Source organism: Heterodontus francisci, unplaced genomic scaffold (genome assembly GCF_036365525.1).
Source record: "Heterodontus francisci isolate sHetFra1 unplaced genomic scaffold, sHetFra1.hap1 HAP1_SCAFFOLD_521, whole genome shotgun sequence".
NCBI lineage: Eukaryota > Metazoa > Chordata > Chondrichthyes > Heterodontiformes > Heterodontidae > Heterodontus > Heterodontus francisci.
In genome coordinates this window covers 726,547-750,370 of record NW_027140399.1, presented here as the reverse complement: position 1 = coordinate 750,370, position 23,824 = coordinate 726,547, and positions in this window count along the sequence as shown.

Below are 23,824 nucleotides of genomic sequence, written 5' to 3'. Positions count from 1 at the left end.
GGGGGAGTATAAATTGCTGTTTCTCAGGGGTCAGTATTCGCATCAGTGCTCTTCCTGACATGTAGATAGATATACAAGTAATAGAGACTTATATGCAAAAGAACATAATTTCAACGCTACAAGATGACATGAAACTCATAAATAAGGGTGGCAAAGGCGCAGGCCACATAATTATCCAGCCTCACAGACTTTGTTTATTTTTAATTTATTCTGGACTCCAATCCAAATACAAATTTATTTCTCTCTGTATAATTCATTTGTGTGATTTTCCTGTGAGTTTGTGCATGAATATCTACCGTATATGTCCATTATTTTATTTAGATTCATTTTAGATTTTAAAGTACAATAAATTCACTTCTTGATTAAACTTAAGAAAACCTGTCTGATTGGTTCTTTCACGATCACAATAAAGGTAAAAGGTAAAATACTCACTGAGGTGGTCAGCACGTCCACTGCTAAAAAGGAATAAACCCCGTTGTGAACAAAGAAAAGATAGGACAAGAGGGGAGATTGGGACCCCTTCTCACCTGGCTGTATCAGAAATATGGAGGTTCTCGTGATTGTAACGCAATGACAAACGAGAAATTGGAAGTGTCACAGAGTTATACAGCAAAGAAACAGGCCCTTCGGCCCACTGTGTCTGTGCCAGCCAACAAGTCTATGCATTCTAACCCCATTTTCCAGCAACTGGCCCGTAACCTTGTACGCTATGGCGTTTCAAGTGCTCATCTAAATAATTCGTAAATGTTGTGGAGGGTTCCTGCCTCTGCAGCCCCTTCAGGCAGTGTGTTCTGGATTCCAAATACCCTCTGGGTGATTTTTCTTCCCCTCAACTCCGATCTAAACCTCATGCCCCTTAATTTAAATCAATGCCCCCTGGTTATTGACACCTCCGCTAAGGAAAACGTTTTTTCCTATCTACCCTATCTCGACCTCATAATTTTTCGTGTTTTCTGTCTCTCTCGATTTTTTAAATAAAGGAGTTACATTCCCAATAAAGGAATTACATACAGAGTGAAGTAACTCGGTACAGGTTAAAACCCCTCTCTGTTGAAAAGTTGTGTAATGTCGTTGGATAGTTAGGGATTATTCCAAAAGCTAGGAAACCCGAAATTCTAAGACTTATGGCCAACCATTTTTTATTTTGCAGCTGAAAATTCAAACAGGGTTAGAATCACTCACAGATAGAGTAATGTTAGCTAAGGTAAAACTGGAACAGAAGAGACTAGAATTAGAATTCCAGAGAGAGCGAGAAAGAGCAGAGTGAGTGTCAAGAAAGGGAAAAAGTAAGATTGTTCCAGAAGGAGAAGGAGGAAAGGGAGTTAAGGTGGCTCAAACAACTGGAGGAAATCCCACTACACCCAATGAAGGCACAGCTAGTGAAGGAGCTACCCATAATTCAGGACCATGTGCTGAACAGTTTGTTCCAAAGTTCAATGAGGAGGATGTGTCAGAATTTTTCATCAGTTTTGAAAAGCTTGCAAAGCAGCTGAAATGACTGACAGAGAGCTGGACACTGTTTTTACCAAGTAGAATAACAGGAAAAGTCCATGAGGTTTATTCATTGTTGCCAGATGAAAGTTCATCACATTATGAGACGGCTAAAAATGGTATCCTGGGTGCATATGAGATAGTATCGGAAGTGCACTATAAAAGATTCGGAACCCTCGGAAAGCAGCCTGACTAAACTGACCTCGAGTTTGAAAGAGTTAAGCAGCTGAGTACTGCAGGAACATAGGAGCTGAAGTAAGCCATTCAACCCATCGAACCTGCTCCACCATTCAATATGATCATGGTTGATCATCCAATGCTTTTCCCCCCACACTATCCTCATACCCTTTTTGTCAGTGGTATTTATAAAACTGTCAATCTCTACTTTAAACATACTCAATGGCTGAGCTTCCACAGCTCTCTGGGGTAGAGAATTTCAAAGATTCAGAACCCTCTGAGTAAGAAATTTCTCCTCATCTCTGTCCTAAGTGGCTTCTCTTTTATTTTGAAATTATGTCTGCTAGCTCTGGACTCCCTAACAAGGGGAAACATCTTAGCTGTATCTCCCCTGTCTATCCCTTTAAGTATTTTGTAGGTTTCAATGAGATCACCTCTCATTCTTCGAAACTCTAGAGAATACAGGCCCAGTTTCCCCAATCTCTCTTCATAGGACAGTCCCACCATTCCGGGAACAAGTCTGGTGAACATTCGTTGCACTCCCTCTGTGGTCATAATATCCTTCCTCAGGTAAGGGGACCAGAACTCCGCACAGCACTCCATCTGTGGTCTAACAAAGTTTCTATACAATTGCAGCAAGACTTCACTACTCAAAGCAACTTGTGATAAAGGTCAACATACCATTTGCCTTCCTAATTGCTTGCTGCACCTGCATGTTAGCTTTCAATGACTTATTGATGAGGACACCCAGGTCCCTTTGTACATCTACACTTTCTAATCTCTCACCAATTAGAATACTCTGCACGTCTATTCATCCTACCAACGTGGCTAACCTCACATTTTTCCACATTATATTCCATCTGCCATGTTCTTGCCCACTCACGAAATCTGTCCAAATTTCCTTGAAACCATTTTGCATCTTCCTCACAACACACATTTCCACCTAGTTTTGTGTCATCTGCGAACTTGAAATATTACTTTGGTCCCAATATCCAAATCATTGATAGATATTGTGAACAGCTGGGGCCCAAGCACTGATCCCTGCGGTACTCCATTAGTCACAGCCTGCCAATGCAAGAATGGCCCATTTATTCCTACTCTCTGTTTCCTGCCTGTTTACCAATCCTTACTGCTAGTCAGTATATGACCTCCTATCCCATGTTCTTTAACTTTGCTGACCAACATACTGTGGGGCACTTTATCAAAAGCTTTGTGAAAATCCACCGACTCCCCTTCTCTATTTTCTTAGTGACATCCAAAAAAAAACCCAACAGGTTCATCAAGCATGATTGCCCATTCATAAATCCATGTTGACTCTGCCCAATCAGATACATTTATCGCATAATTTAGAATAGATTCTAACATGTTCCCTAGTACTGATGAAATGCTAACCACGTGGGCTTTCGCCGGGTGCTCCGGTTTCCAGCCACAGCCAAAGACTTGCAGGTGATAGATAAATTAGCCATTGTCAATTACCACGAGTGTAGGTAGGTGGGATGGAATATAGGATTACTGTAGTGTTACCATAAATGGGTGGTTGTTGTTCCCATTTTTCTCTTTCCCCCCCCTTCTTAAATAGTGGGATGACATTTGCTACCTTCCAATCTGCAGGAAGCGTTCCAGAATTGATAGAATTTTGAAAGATGATCACCAATGCATGAACAATCTCCATTACTACTTCCTTCAACACTCTGGGATATAGAATATCAGATCCTGGATAATTGTCAAACATCAGCCCTATTAATGTCTCCAATACAAACTTCCCACTAATACTAATTTCCTTCAATTCGTCATTCTCCCAATCCCTTGGACCTCTAATTCTGGGAGATTTCTTGTATCTTCCTCAGGGAAGACAGACACAAAATATATTGTTGTTTACTTTAGAGATACAGCACTGAAACATGCCCTTCGACCCACCGAGTCTGTGCCGACCATCAACCTCTCATGTTATACTAATCCTACACTAATTCCATATTCCTACCAAATCCCCACCTGTCCCTATTTTTCCCGGCCACCTACCTATACTAGGGGCAATTTATAATGGCCAACTAACCTACCAACCTGCAAGTCTTTTGGCTGTGGGAGGAAACCTGAGCACCCGGAGAAATCCCACGTAGACGCAGGAAGAACTTGCAATCTCCACACAGGCAGTACCCAGAATTGAACACGGGTCGCTGGAGCTGAGAGGCTGTGGTGCTGATCACATTTAACTTCTCTGTCATTTCTCAATTCCCCATTATAAATTCTCCTGACTCTGCCTGTAATGGCCCTACATTTGTCTAAGCTAAACGTTACCATTTTATGAACCAATAGAAGATTTACAGTCTGTTTTGGTGCTTACCTTTGACCAGTGGATACAGAAGATCAAGATACAGCCCACATACATAAATCTCAGAGCAGTGATCTATCTCGAAGAGTTCACAAACTCGTTCCCCCTCCCATTAAAACACACATAGAGGAACAGAAGGTTCAAAGAGCCAGGCAGGTTGCAATTCTGGCTGATGAATTTTCCCTTGTATACAAGGCCTTAGCCCCAAAGGAAAGCCCTTCCCTGGTAACCCCAAAGACCCGAGAATAAAAGGTGGGAGGCTGATCGGACCCTGAACAGCCATGGGCAAGAAGGAAAAGCTGGACACACGGGCCCCTTCCTCAGGCCAAATAGGACGGTACTGAGAGCAGGAGTAACAGCCGAAGCCATGTGTGTTTCCATTGTAATGAGGCAGATCACCGTCATGCTGACTGGTGGAAGTGACGGGGAAAACCTGTAAGATTAATGAGCGTCCTGATTACCACCTACCGCCCTCCTCAGCTAATGACTCAGTACTCCTCCATGTTGAAGAGCACTTGGAAGAAGCACTGAGGGTGGCAAGGGCACAAAATGTACTCTGGATGGGGGACTTCATTGTCCATCACCATGAGTGGCTCGGCAGCACCACTACTGACCAAGCTGGCCGAGTCCTAAAGGACATGGCTGCTAGACTGGGGCTGCGGCAGGTGGTGGGGGAACCAACACAAGGGAACAACATACTTGACCTCGTCCTCACCGATCCGCCTGCCACAGATGCATCTGTCCATGACAGTATTGGTAGGAGTGACCACCGCACAGTCCTTGTGGAGACGAAGTCACGCCTTCAGATTGAGGATACCGTCCATCGTGTTGTGTGGCACTATCACCGTGCTGAATGGGATAGATTTCCAACAGATCTAGCAATGCAAAACTGGGCATCCATGAGGCGCTGTGGGCCATCAGCAGCAGCAGAATTGCACTCAACCACAATCTGTAACTTCATGGCCCGGCATATCCCCCACTCTACCATTACCATCAAGCCAGGATACCAACCCTAGTTCAATGAAGAGTGCAGGAGGGCATGCCAGGAGCAGCACCAGGCATACCTCAAAATGAGGTGTCAACCTGGTGAAGCTACAACCCAGGACAACTTGCATGGAAAACTGCGTAGAGCTAAGCGATACCATAAACAACGCATCAGATCTCAGCTCTGCAGTCCTACCACATCCAACCGGGAATGGTGGTGGACAATTAAACAACTAACTGGAGGAGGTGGCTCCACAAATAACCCCATCCTCAATGATGGGGGAGCCCAGCACATCAGTGCAAAAGATAAGGCTGAAGCATTTGCAACAATCTACAGCCAGAAGTACCGAGTTGATGATCCATCTCGGCCTCCTCCTGAAGTCCCCAGCATCACAGATGCCAAACTTTAGCCAATTCGATTCACTCCACGTGATATCAAGAAACGACTGAAGGCAATGGATACTGCAAAAGCTATGGGGCCTGACAATATTCCGGCAATAGTACTGAAGACCTGTGCTCCAGAACTTGCTGCGCCCCTAGCCAAGCTGTTCCAGTACAGCTACAACACTGGCATCTACCCTGCAATGTGGAAAATTACCCAGGTATGTCCTGTACACAAATAACAGGACCAATCCAACCCGGCCAACTGCCGCCCCATCAGCCTACTCTCAATCATCAGTAAAGTGATGGAAGGTGTCATCAACACTGCCATCAAGCGGCACTTGCTTAGCAACAACCTGCTCAGTGATGCTCAGTTTGTGTTCCAACAGGGCCACTCATCCTGATCTCAATACAGCCTTGGTTCAAACATGGACAAAAGAGCTGAACTCAAGAGGTGAGGTGAGAGTGACTGCCCTTGACATCAATGCAGCATTTGTCCGAGTATGGCATCAAGGAGCCCTAGCAAAACTGAGGGCAATGGGAATCAGGGCGAAAACCCTCCGCTGGCTGGAGTCATACCTAGCGCAAAGGAAGATGATTGTGGTTGTTGGAGGTCAATCAGCTGAGCTTCAGGACATCACTGCAGGAGTACCTCAGGGTACTGTCCTGGGCCCAACCATCTTCAGCTGCTTCATCAATGACCTTCCTTCAATCATGAGGTCAGAAGTGGGGATGTTCGTTGATGATTGCACAATGTTCAGCACCATTCGCGACTCCTCCAATACTGAAGCAGTCGGTGTAGAAATGCAGCAAGACCTGGAAAATATCCAGGCTCGGGCTGATAAGTGGAAAGTAACATTCGCGCCACACAAGTGCCAGGCAATGAGCATCTCCAAGAAGAGAGAATCTAACCATCTGTCCTTGACATTCAATGGCATTACCATCGCTGAATCCCCCACTATCATCATCCTAGGGGCTGCCATTGACCAGGAGCCGAACTGGAGTAGCCATATAAATACCGTGGCTACAAGAGCAGGTCAGACGCTAGGAATCCTGAGGCGAGTAACTCTCCTCCTGACTCCCCAAAGCCTGTCCACAATCGACAAGGCACAAGTTAGGAGTGTGATGGAATACTCTCCACTTGCCTGGATGGGTGCAGCTCCAACAACACTCAAGAAGCTTAACACCATGCAGGACAAAGCAGCCCGCTTGATTGGCACCCCATCTTCAAACATTCACTCCCTCCACCACCGGCGCACAGTGGCATCAGTGTGTACCATCTACAAGATGCACTGCAGCAATGCACCAAGGCTCCTTAGACAGCACCTTGTAAAACCGCGACCTCTACCAACTAGAACACCACCATCTGCAAGTTCCCCTCCAAGGCACACACCATCCTGACTTGGAACTATATCGCCGTTCCTTCACTGTTGCTGGGTCAAAATCCTGGAACTCCCTTCCTAACAGCACTGTGGGTGTACCTACCCCACATGGACTGCAGCAGTTCAAGAAGGCAGCTCACCACCACCTTCTCAAGGGCAATTGGGGATGGGCAATAAATGCTGGCCTGGCCAGCGACGCCCACATCCCGTGAATGAGTAAAAAAAAATAAAAAAAATTCCACCAGATCAGTGCAGGAAATCACAGCAGATAAGGATGTGCCTTTAACTGTGGCAGTCAGTCTCTGTAAACCTACCAATGAGCTGCAGGAAATCTTAACAAAATCCCTGAGAGTCACCAGGAATTTTTATCCAAAGGAAAAGCGACCCCATCCACTTTGAGTGAGGCAAGCAAGCCCAAAGTCATACTGAGGGATACAGGGGCCACCCAATCCCTTCTGCTGGGAAAAAGAATGACCTTTCTCCGAGAGTGCAGTGAATGCTAAATAGTTAGTGAATTGTATCGGAAGAAGGTATATGTCCATACCTTTATAACGACTGCTTTTGGAGTGTGACCCAGTTTCAGGACCGGTAACCATGGGGATTGTACCTAGTTTACCGATGGATTGGTCGACCTGCTCCTGGGTAATGATCTGCCAAGGGAAAAGGTGCCAGCTTCCCCGGTAGTTCTCGAGAGACTAAAATAGGGCCGGGAGATAGAGAAGTTACAGGAGAAGGTCACTGACCTTCTCCCTGATTGTGTGGTGACTCGGTCCATGGCCAAACATTCCCCTGAACTGACATAGCAGATGGATGACCCGACTGGCTGGCTGTCGGTAACCTTCTTTGGGACGTCAGTGGACCCAAAGGATTTGCTAAACAGATCTTCCTTAGTTGAGGCTCAATATCCTGACCCAGTGTTAAAAAATAGCACAGACTGTCGAAACCAAACCTGAAGCAGAGGGAGTTGCAGTGTGTTTACTATTTAAAGAATGAGGTGCTGATAAAGAAGTGGAGACCTCCTCAAAGACCTGCTGATGAAGAGAGGACAGTGGTTCACCAGATAGTGGTGCCGCTGAGGTCCCTTAAAGAAATATTAAGAATGGCCGACGAACTTCCAATGACTGGACATGTCAGTGTATGAAAAATCGAAGCCGCATAAGACAGCATTTCGACCTACCACAACTCCACAAAGATGTGGTGGAGTTCTGTAAAACTAGTCACATATGCCAGGATGTGGAAAAGCCCCAACTTGCAATAAAATCTGCACCCTAATTCATCTACCAGCTTTTGGGGAAACCTTCAGCAGAGTGCTGGTGGATTGTGTGGGACACCTGCTGAAAACAAAACGGGATTACCAGTATCTTCTCACCATTATGGATGTGGTGGCCTGATTCCCAGAGGCCATTCTCCCGAAGAGCTATCTCTGCCAAGGTAGTGGTGGAGGGTTTAACCCAATTCTTTACCCGATAATGGGCTGCCTGCTGAGATCCAGTTGGATCAGGGCACACATCTTATGTCCAGTATTTTGGAAAAGGTCATGGTTAATCTGGGCATAACCCAGCTAAGGTCCTTAGCCTATCACCCACAGTCGCAAGGTGCTTTGGAGCGGTACCACCAGACCCTAAAGACAATGATCAGGCCATACTGCTATGAGTAACCCCATGACTGGGACAAAGGGCTAGGATTTCACCTGTTGGTTACCAGGGACTTATCCAATGCTTCCACTGGCTTTAGTCTCTTTGAATTAATTTATGGACACGAGGTGAGAGCTCTGCTTAAATGATTCAAGAAGTTTTTTTGGACACAGGGATGAGTCTTCCATGTTAGAATACATTTCCATGCTCTGGGAGCGGCTCACGGGAGCCTGTGCAATGACTCAGGAACAACCAAAGACCCCCCAGGCAGCCATGAGAAGGTAAGCAGGAAAAAATGCCAAGGCGAGAACATTTCCGCCCAGAGACCATGTATTGTTATTACTCCCAATGCAGGGTCTACCCCTGAAAGCCCGTTTCAGTGGTCCACAGCGAGTGAGCAAAAGAATAGCGGGTAAATTATATAATTGACTCCCCAGAGCAAAGGCAAAAAATCAAGTCTGTGGAGGGGACAGACAAGTACAGATCTGTCAGACAGTGAGGAGGGAAGGATTCAAAAGGACAGTGAGGACAGGTTAGAGGAGGGCCAGGAGGATTACCAATTGGAACCCCCTACTCTCCGATTAACCAACCCTGAAATGTTAGAGAAATTAGACCACTCACTCTCCTCCTTAAATGCAGGTCAAACAGGGACCATAAAAAGGCTGCTAACAACATTTACAGAAACGTGGAGGGACAGAAAAGGTTCCGAAAAAGGCATGCCAATGGTAAGGGAGATGTCTGAACTAGTCAAAGTGCCGCTGGAAAGTTCAGTGAAAGCTGGACAGACACTGGCGAACACTACTGTCCCAGAGGAAATAGGGCAGATTAGGAAAAATATCCTCCTCATAGTGAAGAGAAAAGGGAAGGGAAATTGCCCTAAAGTGAACAGCACTTGCGTACCTCAGCAGAAAGTTAAAAGTAAGGTCAGTGAGGATCTACCCACTGAAGAACCCAATGATCAGATCCCAAACCCAAAGCTAATCAAACCCTGCAACTTGGGGCTGCAAAGTTGTGCAGTGATTAGCGCTACAACCTCATAGCTCCTGTGACCCAGGTTCGATTCTCGGTATTGCCTGTGCAGAGTTTGCAAGTTCTCCCTTTGACCACGTGGGTTTTTGTCGGGTCCTCCGGTTTCCTCACACAGCCAAAGACTTGCAGGTTGATAGGTAAATTGGCCATTATAAATTGCCCCTAGTATAGGTAGGTGGCAGGGGAAGGTGGGGATGTGGTAGGAATATGGGATTCATGTAGGATTAGTATAAATGGGTGGTTGATGGTCGGCAGAGACTTGGTGGGATAAAGGCCTGTTTCAGTGCTGTACCTCTAAATAAATAAATTTCAAAGCCGTGCTCAGCAAGAACAAAGGTCCACAGGAAATCTCAGACACCTCACAGGGAGAAAGATCATCAAGGTGCAGGAACCTGAATAGTTAAAGCTTCATTGCAAGAGAGAAAAAAATCTATGTAATCGCTGATGTCCAGGATCGAACCCGACACATAGCCATCCCAGACAAAACTCCAAAACAATTAAATCAGCACAACTGGAAGAGACAATGACAGCTGCAGTAATTCTAAGATTCATGTGTGAATTTGAGAAGAGATTCTTGAGAATGAATGTGTGTTTCCTTCTATTTCTTCCCACAATTCTGTAATGAAATGTTCCCATTATCACATTTCTTTCAGTGTGCCGTGGCGGTGTCAAGATAACACCATATGCCCAATGAGGTATTTTAATTCACCGATTTGAAACTTACAGTAAACCTTTAATGAACAAATAAATCCTACAGTTAACCTTGAAAAAACTGGCAGACAAGATGCCCACCTCAATTGGCATCTGAAACACCTTTTCACATTCAAAGTCCTCCAACGGGAGACAAATGTCTGCTGAGTCTAGACCTGTACCATTGGCTTGCTCCAGTGATTGAATTACCTTAAATTACTTTCATTAACACGGCATACAAGGACATCCTGACATATTGACTTTGAAAGATCAAACTCCTCCGATTATAAATACTGGCACCCTGAGCCCTGGGGTGGCAGAAGTTTCCAACCTTGAATCTCCTTATAAGGTTCCAGCGAATACACTGAGACAGTCATGAGGCCTTCTGACCATCTATGTGAAAGCTGGGAGTTTCCCCTGGACAAAGACAGACAAGCCAGTGATTCAAACTGTGCAGAAGCAGTAGGGCTGTGTCACCCCATCTCTCTCTCTCCAGATAACGTCACAAGTTTGAATACCACATGCAACTGTGGTCCCTCCAAGCCGACAGATTACCACAGACAGACAAACCAGGGAAAGAAAGCCACCTACAAGTCTGCCTCAGAGAAATTCCTGAGCCATGTGGGCCAGCCACAAAGGGCACTTTGACCAGCCAAAGACTTCAAGAATACAACTGCAGCTGGAAGACCACCGTGTCGTCCAACATCACAGAATGAGTATTTTATTTTAATATTTATTCCGGACCCCCATCTTCTCACTCTGTAATCTATTTCTGTGTGATTCTCGTACGAGTGTGTGCGTAAATGTGTGGTGTATTTTTTATGATTTTATTTAGATCGGGTTGATTTTGTTAAGTATAATAAACTCACCTCTTTCCTGTTTAAACTCAAGAGAACCTGCCCGATCAGGTCCTTCACAATCACTCCAAAGGTAAAAGGTAAAATACTCAATGAGAGGGTTAGCACATCCACTGGTGAAAAATAACATAGAGAGTTGTGGTCAAATAAGACGACCGATTGTGACCCATCCTCACCTGGCCGTAACAATAGGCAGGGTTGGGGATCGCGAGAATATGGGGATGAACTCAGCTCAGCATTAAACAGGTAACAGAGATTGTAAACTTCCTGGTTCAGCCTCAGACAACGGGCAGTGAGGGGGATGCAGACTGTCGATAGGGAATAGAGTATGTGACAAAAACTGAAGACAATATCTTCAGTCTTCTCATGATTTAAATGACAACAACACTAAATCAGTAAAATATGTTTTCTGAATCAAATAGTTGCAGATGGAGACTTACCAGGGACACCAATAATAGCGAGTATGGGATAGTAAATAAATTGAATCATCCTCAGAGCATAATAGATCCGCAATTCTAATGTCATCCAATAATAATCAGCAGTAACCAGGTCAAACAAAGGGGAGAAACTCCTGCTGTCCATTGTTGTAACATTCCAATCTATTGTTCTCAGATTCTGACCCATTGTTGTAACATTCCAATCTATTGTTCTCAGATTCTGATCCATTGTTGTAACATTCCAATCTATTATTCTCAGATTCTGATCTATCCTCTCCCTGTGTCTGAAGCCGCTGATCTCTGTTCGTGCCGGAGGTGATGCTGCTGCTGATACCATGGAATAGCACATTGAAAGGAGCCCCATATTAATAGAAGTTGAAAACACTCCATTGACACAATTTGGGTCCATGGAGACTAACATTAAATACAGTCACTGAACAAACAGGTTCTGTTAACCCCTTTCAATTCAACACTTTTTGTACAATAACAAAGTTGAACATTTGCCTGGTCTGGATGGGATGTATGAGGGTTGCTGAGGGAAGGTATGGTGGAAGCAGCAGAGGCACTGGCCAGAATCTTTCAGTCATCCTTGGATATGAGAGTGATAGAAGATGGAAACTCTCCGGTGAAACATAAGGTTCACTAATGTTCTTTGGGGAAGGAAATCTGCTGCCTTTACCTGGTGGTCTACATATGACTCCAGGCCAAATCAATGTAGTTGGCTTTTACATGCCTTCTGAAATGGGCTAGCAAGCCACTCAGTTGTATCTAACTACTATGAAGTCAATAAAAAGGACTGAAACCGGATGGACTACCCAGCATCGACCTAGGCACCGGAAACGACACGGACAAACACAGCCCTGTCGACCCTCCAAAATCCTCCTTACTAACATCTGGGGGCTTGTGCCAAAGTTGGGAGAGCTGTCCCACAGACTAGTCAAGCAGCAGCCTGACATAAAAATATATCTTGCTTGTAGAATCAGGGGATAATAAATGACAAGCAGCACGGAAAGGTTAATGGAAAATCGTTTCTGATAATCTTGATAGGGTTTGTTGATATAACTGTGAGTGTTAATGTGGATAGCGTGTTTCATGTTATAGAATTATAGACTCGTAGAAACCTTAAGGGACAGAAAGAGGCCACTTGGCCCACCGTGTCTGTACCAGCCGAAAAATGATCCACCTATTCGAATCCCACCTTCCAGCATTTGATCCATAGCCCTACAGATTATGACACTTGAGGTGCACATTCAGACCGCTTTTTAATGAGTAGAGGGTTTCTGCCTCAAACATCCTTGCCGGCAGTGGGTTCCAGACAGTCACGAAAAGCAGGGGACCCAGTACTGAGCCCTCTGGAACACCACGGGAAACAGTGCTCCAGTCACTAAAATACCCGTCAACAATTACCCTTTGTTTACTGCCACTGAGCCAATTTTGTATTTCTGGTTGTACAAGTTTTTCCTCATCTCCCCTCTGATCTTACTGCCAATCACTTACCTCTCTGCTCAGGTGAATAGACCCTTCACCTCCAGTCTATCCAGGCCACTCACAATTGTGTACATTTCAATCAGATCTCCTCTCAGCCTTCTCTGTTCCAAGGAGAACAACCCCAGCCTATCCAATCTTTCCTCACAACTGCATTATTTCAGTCCTGGCAACATCCTCGTAAATCTCCTCTGTCCCCTCACGAGTGCAATTACATCCTTTCTGTAATGTTGTTGCCAGAACTGAACACAGTACTGAAGTAGTGGTCCAACCAATGATTTATACAGTTCCAGCATAACTTCTCTGCTCTTATATTCTGTACCTCGGCTAATAAGGGCAAGGATTCATATGCCTTCTTAACCACCTTATTGACCTGTCCTGCTATCTTCAGGGATCTGTGGACATTGACTCCAAGGTCCCTTACTTCCTCCACACTTCTTAGTATTTTCCCAGTAATCGTGTATTCCTTTGTCTTATTTGAGCTCCCCAATTGCATCACCTCACACTTCTCCAAGTTGAATTCCATTTGCCATTTTTCTGCCCATCTGTCCAGACCGCCAATATCTTACTGCAGTCTACAGCTATCCTTCTTGCTATCTACCACACGGCCGATCTTTGTGTCATCCGTAGATTTCTTGATCATGCCCCCTACATTTACGTCGAAATCGTTAATATACACCACAAAAAGCAGGAGACCCAGTACTCAGCCCTCTGGAATACCACTGGAAACAGCCCTCCAGTTGCAAAAACGCCCGTCAACAATGACCCTTTGTTTCCTGCCACTGAACCAATTTTTTATCCACCTCGCTGCATTTCCCTGTATTCCATGGAATTTTCTTTTTGAACCAGTCTGTCATGTGGGATCTTGTCAAAAGCCTTGCTAAAATCCATGTAGACCACATCAACTGCACTACTTTGATCTATATCCCTTGTTACACATCTTCAAAAAATTCGATCAAGTTGGTCAAACAAGCACTTCCCTTAACAAATCCATGCTGACTATACTTTATTAACCTGTGCCTGTCTCAGTGACAGTTTACCCCGTCTCTCAGAATAGATTCCAATCATTTTCCCACGACTGAGGTTAGACTGACAGACCTGTAATTATTGAGACTATCCTTCACTCCCTTTTTAAACAGAGGTCCAACGTTAGCAATTCTCCAATACTCCGGCTCCACAACTGTATCCAGTGAGGACTGGAAAATGATAGTCAGACCCTTTGCTATTTCCTCTGTTGCTTCTTGTAGCAACCTGGGGCACATTTCAATTGGATCAGGTGATTTATCAACTTTCAAGGATACTAATCCCATTAACGCTTCCTCTCTCAGTATGTTGATCACATTCAATAATTCACACTCTTCCTCCTTAACTACAATATCTGCATCCCCCCTCTTTTCTGAAGACACTAAAAGTATTCACTAAAACCATACCAATATCTTCCACCCCTACGCATAGGTTTCCTTTTTGGTCTATTATGGGCCCTACTCTCCCCTTAGTTAGCCTCTTACACTTAATGCATTGAGAAAACATCTTTGGGTTCACCTTGACTTTGCTTGCCAATATTCTTTCATGCTCTCTCTTTGCTGTCCTAATTTCCTTTTTGATTTAACCCTTCCACTTTCTAAACTCCTCTCAACTTTCTGTAGTATTGAGTTCTCAGTGTCGGATGTATGCTTCCCTTTTCTGTGTTATCTTACCATATAGGCTCCTTGACATCTATGGGACTCTAGATTTGGCCGCCTCACCCTTTTTCTTTGTGGTAACATGTTTACCCTGAACCCCTTGAATCTCCACTTTGAATGCCTCCCAGTGCTCTGAGGCTGATTTACCTTCAAGTCGCTGTTTCCAGTCCACTTTCGCTCCTCGGTTTAGTAAAATTGGCCTTGCACCAATTGAGAACTCTAACTCCTATTCTATGCCTGTACGTTTCCATAGTTATGTTATAACTGACTGAATTATGATCACTCCCACCAAAATGCTCTCCCCTGACACTCCATCCACCTGCCCATCGTCATTTCCTAAAACAAAGTCTAAAACTGCACCCTCTCCTGTTGGACTATCTGCATGCTGGACAAAAATGTTGTCCTGAATGCACCTCAAGAATTCTGCTCCCTCAATTCTTTTCATACTAAATCTATCCTCATTAACATCGGAGTGATTAAAATACTCTACTATTACTGCCCTGTTGTTCTTGCACTTCTCAGAGACTTGCCTACTTATCTGCTCCTCTATCAACCTCTGACTATTTGGCTGTCGAGATCACTCTCCCAGCAGTGAGATTGCCCCTTTCTGGTCCCTTAGCTGAATCCATATCGCCTCACTTGATGAACCATCCAACATATCATCCCTCCTCACAGCTGCAAAAGATTCCTTGACCAGAATTGCCATTCCCCTCCTTTCTTAACCCCCTCCCTATCGCATCTGAAAACCTGGTAACCAGGAACGTTGAGCTGCCATTCCTGTCCCTCCTTAAGCCAAGTTTCTGTAACAACTATGATATCATACTGCCACATGTCTATCTTTGCCCTCCGCTCATCTGCTTTATTTGCAGCACTCCATACATTGAAACAGATACCCTTGAACACTGCCAAACCTTTTTTTCATTTTCTCACCATAATTTCCTCTGTCTTCAAGACTCATCCATTAATTTGACACCTTCCATTTTCATTTCTGATTTTGTCCCAGCTGAGTCTACCCTCAGGTCCCCCACCTCCCTGCCAAACTAGTTTAAACCCTCCCCAACAGTACTAGCATAACGTTCCGCAAGGAACCCAGTCCTGGCTCTGTTCACGTGCAACCCGTCCGGCCTGTAAAGGTCCCATCTCCCCCAGAGCCGGTCCCAGTGTCCCAGGAATATGAATCCCTCCCTCCTGCACCATCTTTCCAGCCACACATTCGTCTGCCTTATCTTTCTATTTATATACTAAGTTGCACCTGGCACTGGGAGTAATCTGGAGAATTCTACTTTTTGACTATGTTTGTGGTCCTGCTTGCTAATTTCTTCCCTAGCTCCCTACATTCTGACTGCAAGACCACATCCCGCTTTCTACCTCTGTCGTTGGATCCCATGTGGACCACGACTTCTGGCTGTTCCCCTCCTCCTTCAAGATGCTCTGCAGTCGCTGAGTGACATCCTTGACCCTGGCACCTGGGAGATAACACACCATCCTGGATTCACGTCTGTGGCCACAGAAACGCCTGTCTGTTCCCCAGATTATTGACTCACCTATCACTATGGCTCTTCCAGTCATTCCTGTATCCCGCTCTGCAGCTGAGCCACCCGTGGTGCCATCGACTTGCTGTGGCTGCACTCCCCAGGAGAAGCATCACTTCCCTCAGTATACAGAACTGAATACCTGTTGGAGAGTGAGATGCACTCAGTGGTCTCCGGCACTACCTGCCTGATAATTTTTGACTGCCTGCTGATCACCCATTTCCTCTCTCCCTGCATGCTCTTCAGCAGTGTGGTGACCACATCTATGAACATGCTAAAGCTGAATAAACTGGTATATGAGAAGGAAGAATGTGCTGGGTTCCGGGAAGAAGGCAGGGAATGGGATTAGGTGAATTGTGCATTCGGGGAGCCGGTGCAGACACTATGGGCTGAATAGTTCCTTCTGTGCTGCAATAACACAGTGATGGGGCATCTCAGATGGGTGTAATGGTGGAGAATGGGGGATCCATGGAGGGAAAGAGAAGTTGTCCTATGGGAACCGGTATCTTAGCAGGGACTCTCCGACAACCTGTCCGGCTGGAAGGCATCCAGGAAATATCCTCCCTGCCTCCGCCTCCTCCTGAGGCAGCCTCCGGATTCCTGGTGCCAATGACTGTCCTCATGATGGTGATGATATGAAGGATGCAGCAGAACACCATGAACCTGGACACCTGCTCCAGCGTGTACTGGAGGGCATCCCCGAGCGGTTCAGACATCGGAAGCATTGCTTCATCACACCGATGGTCTGTTCCACCATGTTCCTGGTGACTTCATTGCTCACGTTATACACATGTTAATTTTGTGAGGTTGGTTGGTGTGGGATGTGGTTTGGGGGTGTAGAAACATGAGCTGTGTCTAGAGGGGTTTCCTTTGCCTCCGAGAAGCCACATTCTGGTTCTGCAAGGAGCCCCGGAGTATTGGGACCGGCTGACTGATTCAGAATGAAGGTATCCTTGCTGCGGCCAGGATGTTTAGTTTATTTTTTTTAGTTTAGAGATACAGCACTGAAACAGGCCCTTTGGCCCACCAAGTCTGTGCCGACCATCAACCACCAATTTATACTAATCCTACACTAATTCCATATTCCTACCACATCCCCACCTGTCCCTATATTTCCCTCCCACCTACGTATACTACGGGCAATTGCTAATGGCCAATTTACCTCTCAACCTGCAAGTCTTTGGCATGTGGGAGGAAACCGGAGCACCCGGAGGAAACCCACGCAGACACAGGGAGAACTTGCAAACTCCACACAGGCAGTACCCAGAATTGAACCCGGGTCGCTGGAGCTGTGAGGCTGCGGTGCTAACCACTGCGCCACTGTGCCGCATATAGGATAGTGGACATTCACCAACATGATGTACTGGGCATGCTCACACACCAACTGCACATTAATGGAGTGCGAGTGCTTCCAGTTCCTGTACCTCTCCCCGTTGACATGGGGGCCCCGCAGAGCCACCTATGTCATCAGGAATCCCGCTATCCTGACAAAGCTACGGGATCACTCATCCTGCTTCTCCCTGCTGAGGGAGAAATTGATGACATAGATGGTCACCCTCACCTCCCTGAATTATCAATGGACAACACACAGGCCTCGCAACTACTGGTCAGTTAGTTTAACATCATTGGTGAGTTATGTTTTAGAAGCAATTATCAGGGAAAAATTAACACACACTTGGAGAGGTTTGAGTTAATTAAGGATTGTCAGCACGGATTTCTAAAAAGGCAGATCATGCTTGACTGAACTAATTTAATTTATTTCGATGATCTGAGAAGGTTGATGAAGGGAATGTGGTGGATGTTGTATGCATGGATTTTATAAAATTGTTTAATGAGCAACCACACAAAAGCTTGGTTAACAAAATTGAAGCTCACGAATAGCATCCAGTTGAATCAAAAATTGTCCAAATAACAGAAAAAAGAGAAATGTGTTAAATGGTTGTTTTTCAGACTGGAGGATGGTAGACAGTGAAGTACCCCAATGGTCAGTGCGAGGAACACTGTGCTTTTTTTTTGCTACATATAAATGACATGGATCTTGGAATAATGAGTAGAATTTACATTTTTTCTGATGATTGCAATCTTGGAGGAGTGGTAAACAGTGAGGATGTCACAAACCACCTACAACATGATATAGATCGGCTAGCAGAATGGACAGAGAAGTGGCAGGTAGAATTTAATACAGAGGAGTGTGAGGTGATGTATTTTGCCAGATGGACGAGGAAGGCAATATAGACTTAATGACACAGTTCTAAAGATTGTGCAGGAACAGAGGAACGCGGGGCTCCATATGCATTGATCTTTGAAGGTGCCAGGTCAGATTAGGAGGGTGCTTAGCAAATCATATCAGATCTTGGGCTTCATCATTGGAGGCAAAGATACAAAATAAGGGAAGTTATGCAGAACCTTCATAAAGCTTTGGTGAGACCCCAACTAGAGAACTGTGTACAGTTCTGGTCACCACACTGTAGGAAGGATATAAAAGTCCCTGAAAGGGTGCAGAGGAGATTTACCAGAATGATTCCAGGGATGGGACTTTAGTTACAAAGTGAGTTCGGAGAAGATGGAGTTGTTCTCCCTGGTGTAAAGGAGATTGAGAGAGATTTGATAGAGGTGTACATGATTATGATAGACTGAGATAAGATAGAGAAGGAAAAAGTGTTCCCATTAACTGATGAAACAAGGACTAGGAGACACAGATGGAAGGTTTCGGGAAAGAGATACAGGGGGAATATGAGGAAGAACCTTTTTACACAGAGGTTGGTAATGAGCTGGAACTCACTGCCCATGAGGGTGGTGGAAGCCAAGCCAATCAATGATTTCAAAAGGAAACTGGATGGACACCTGAAGGAAATGAACTTGCAGGGATACGGGAATTGAGCGGGGGAGTGGAACTGACTGCATTGTTCCACAGAGAGCCGGCATAGAGTGGCTGAATGACCTCCTTCTGTGTTGTAAATGACTCCATCGATTTCTACCACTCTATGTTGGATATGTCACCTGCTCCTGCCTGGAACCATCCAGATACATAGAAGTTCAATTAAACTGTGACCTTAACGGCCACTGACAGCTCCGTCCTCACCCAGGTGTGAGGCTCCAGGCTGTGTTACAGGAAGTGACACAGCTCTGTGACCACCTCCTTATTGAATCAGAGTCACCTCACACACTGCTCCTGGGTTAAGTGTAGGTAGGAAAAGTGCTCTTGGAACACCCGGGGTGGGTAGGGGAGAGCCCCCTGCTCCTCTATCTTTACAGAGCTTCCCCTCTCTGCAGCCTCTGCTCCATTTGTTGGTCATGTGACAGACCCAGGGACACTGTAACTACAGTCCCAATACCTCTTCCAGAGTTGGGTCACCAAATCTTCTGTCCTCCCTGAATGTCTGCAGCAGCTCCCAACACAACCTCCAGAAAACCATCCACAGCCCCTCCACTAACTTTACAATAGCAGAAGTAAGTCAAAAGCCCCTCACCTGTAAGTTGGATGCCTGGTCCTTTTAAATAACACTAGAGGGGGTTCCTCCTGCTGCTGAATGTATGTTCAGCTGAGAGTGACTAACACAGGCGGTCATTGGACTTGCACTGACCAAGTTTCAAAGAAGTACATCAACGCTGCTGCTATGGTACATTGACAGCACTTTCAAATCCACCCTCAAAGGAACAACACATACAAGGTACAATTGAGCTAGAACCCTGCCCAGCTTGGGACAGTGTGCAGGCCACAGTAGAAATGGCCGGCTGTGAAGACCACGCTAACAGCACATAGATGACACGACTGGGCTGGAGCCCCGCGCAGCATGGGATATTGTGCAGACCGCACTGGAAGTGACCAGCTGTGCGATTCACATCTCTTTATGGATCCCAGCTTCTGTACCGTCAGCAGCAGTCTTGCTGCGGAGTCGATAATCCTGTCTCGGGAAATTCACTTTACAAGGAGAACTGAAAAAAGAGTGAAGTCGAAAGATTTGCAGGAATATCTGAAATGGACAGGGGAAAGTGAATAAATGGAACGGTGAGGCCATGGAGAGATTCAAACACACGAGTGAGAATATTAAAATTAAGGTGCTGCCAGACCGGGAGCCAATGTAGATCAGTGAGCACAGGGGTGATGGGTGATCGGGATTTGGAATGAGTTAAAATACAGGCAGCAGAGTTCTGGATGGGCTGTGGTTTATGGAGGTTTATAACGAGAAGGGTGACCAAGATGGAATTGGAATAGTCAAGTGTGGATTTATCAGTGATGCGGATGAGGGTTTACGCAGCAGATGGGCTGAGGCAGAGGTGGAGATTTGTGATATCACAGAGGTGGTATTAGGCAGGGTTGGTGATGGAGACAATATGAAGATGAACTCAGCTCAGGTTTAAATATAACTCAGAGGTTGCAAACTGTCTGATTGAGCCTCAGATATTGGGCAGGGTGGAGTATGTGCTTCCCAGTTAGGGGATGGAGTTTGTGATGAAGACCAATGACACTGGCTTCAGTCTTACCAAAATTTACATAACAGAACAGTATTTCAGTGAAACAGGGTTTACAGATCTCCTCGCCTGAAATAGAGACAGCAACAGCAGCAAAGAACAAGAACAAAGAACAAAGAAAAGTACAGCACAGGAACAGGCCATTCGGCCCTCCAAGCCTGCGCCGATCTTGATGCCTGCCGAAACTAACACCGTCTGCACTTCCTGGGTCCGTATCCCTCTATTCCCATCCTATTCATGTATTTGTCAAGATGCCTCTTAAACATCTCTATGGTAACCGCTTCCACCACCTCCCCCGGCAACAAGTTCCAGGCACTCACCACCCTCTGTGTAAAGAGCTTGCCTCTCACATCCCCTCTAAACTTTGCCCCTCTCACCTTAAACCTATGTCCCCTAGTAACTGACTCTTCCACCCTGGGAAAAAGCTTCTGACTATTTACTCTGTCCATGCCGCTTATAACTTTGTAAACCTCTATCATGTCGCCCCTCCACCTCCGTCGTTCCAGTGAAAACAATCCGAGTTTATCCAACCTCTACTCATAGCTAATGCCCTCCAGACCAGGCAACATTCTGGTAAACCTCATCTGTACCCTCTCCAAAGCCTCCACATCCTTCTGGTAGTGTGGCGACCAGAATTGCACGCAATATTCTAAGTGTGGCCTAACTAAAGTTCTGTATAGCTGCAGCATGACTTGCCAATTTTTATACTCTACGCCCCGACCCATGAAGATACGCATGCCGTATGCCTTCTTGACTACCTTATCCACCTGCATTGCCACTTTCAATGATCTGTGGACCTGTACGCCCAGATCTCTCTGCCTGTCAGTACTCCTAAGGGTTCTGCCATTTACTGCATACCTCCCACCTGGATTAGACCTTCCAAAATGCATTACCTCACATTTGTCCGAATTAAACTCCATCTGCCATTTCTCCTCCCAAGTCTCCAACTGATCTATATCCTGCTGTATCCTTTCACAATCCTCATGACTATCCGCAACTCCACCAAACTTTGTGTCGTCTGCAAACTTACTAATCAGACCAGCTACATTTTCCTCCAAATCATTTATATATACTACAAGCAGCAAAGGTCCCAGCACTGATCCCTGCGGAAAACCATTAGTCACATCCCTCCATTCAGAAAAGCACCATTCCACTGCTACCCTCTGTCTTCCATGACCGAGCCAGTTCTACATCCATCTTGCAAGCTCCCCTCTGTTCCCATGTGACTTCACCTTTTGTACCAGTCTGCCATGAGGGACCTTGTCAAAGGCTTTACTGAAGTCCATATAGATAACATCCACTGCCCATCCTTCATCAATCATCTTTGTCACTTCCTCAAAAAACTCAATCAAATTAGTGACACACGACCTCCCCATCACAGAACCATGCTGCCTGTCGCTAATACGTTCATTTGTTTCCAAATGGGAGTAAATCCTGTCCCGAAGAATCCTCTCTAATAATTTCCCTACCACTAACGTAAGGCTCACTGGCCTATAATTTCCTGGATTATCCTTGCTACCCTTCTTAAACAAAGGAACAACATTGGCTATTCTCCAGTCCTCTGGGACCGCACCTGGAGCCAATGAGGATGCAAATATTTCTGTCAAGGCCCCAGCAATTTCTTCCCTTGCCTCCCTCAGTATTCTGGGGTAGATCTCATCAGGCCCTGGGGACTTATCTACCTTAAAGTTTTGCAAGACACCCAACACCTCCTCCTTTTTGATAATGAGATGACTGAGGCTATCTGCACTCCCTTCCCTCGGCTCATCATGCACCAAGTCCTTCTCCTTGGTGAATACTGATGCAAAGTACTCATTTAGTACCTCGCCCATTTCCTCTGGCTCCGCACATAGGTTCCCTTCTCTGTCCTTGAGTGGACCAACCCTTTCCCTGGTTACCCTCTTGCTCTTTATATACGTATAAAAAGCTATGGGATTTTCCTTAATCATGTTTGCCAATTACTTCTCATAACACCTTTTAGCCCTCCTGACTCCTTGCTTAAGTTCCTTCCGACTGTCTTTATATTCCTCAAGGGATTCGTCTGTTCCTAGCCTTCCAGCCCTTACGAATGCTTCCTTTTTCTTTTTGACGAGGCTCACAATATCCCGCGTTATCCAAAGTTCCCGAAACTTGCCAAACTTATCCTTCTTCCTCACAGGAACATGCTGGTCCTGGATTCTAATCAACTGACGTTTGAAAGACTCCCACATGTCAGATATTGATTTACCATCAAACAGCCGCCCCCAATCTAAATTCTTCAGTTCCTGCCTAATATTGTTATAATTAGCCTTCCCCCAGTTTAGCACCATCACCCGAGGACTACTCTCATCCTTATCCACAAGTACCTTAAAACTCATGGAATTATGGTCAATGTTCGCGAAATGCTCCCCTACTGAAACTTAGACCACCTGGCCAGGCTCATTCCCCAATACCAGGTCCAGTACGGCCCCATCCCTTGTTGGACTATCTACGTATTGTTTCAAGAAGCCCTCCTGGATGCTCTTTACAAATACTGCCCCATCCAAACCCCTAACACTAAGTGAGTCCCAGTCAATACAGGGGAAGTTAAAATCACCCACCACTACAACCCTGTTACCTGCACACGTTTCCAAAATGTGTCTACATATCTGCTCCTCTACCTCCCACCGGCTGTTGGGAGGCCTGTAGTAAAGCCCCAACATCGTGACTGCACCCTTCCTATTCCTGAGCTCCACCCATATTGCCTCGCTGTATGACCCCTCCGAGGTGTCCTCCCGCAGTCCAGCTGTGATATTCTCCTTCACCAGTAATGCAACTACCCCACCCCTTTTATATCCCCCTCTATCCCTTCTGAAGCTTCTGAAGCCTGGGATATTTAGCTGCCAATCCTGTCCTTCTCTCAACCAGGTCTCTGTAATAGCAACAACATCATAGTTCCAAGTACTAATCCAAGCTCTAAGTTCATCTGCCTTACCCGTTATACTTCTCGCATTGAAACAAATGCACTTCACACCACCAGTCCCGCTGTTCTCCGCAACAGCTCCCTGCCTGCTCTTCCTCTTAGTCTTACTGGCCTTATTTACTAGTTCCCCTTCATTTATTTCACTTGCTGTCCTACTGCTCTGGTTCCCACCCCCCTGCCACACTAGTTTAAACCCTTCCGAGTGACGCTAGCAAACCTCGCAGCCAGGATATTTGTGCCCCTCCAGTTTAGATGCAACCCGTCCTTCTTGTACAGGTCCCATCTGTTCCTGAAGAGATCCCAATGGTCCAGATATCTGA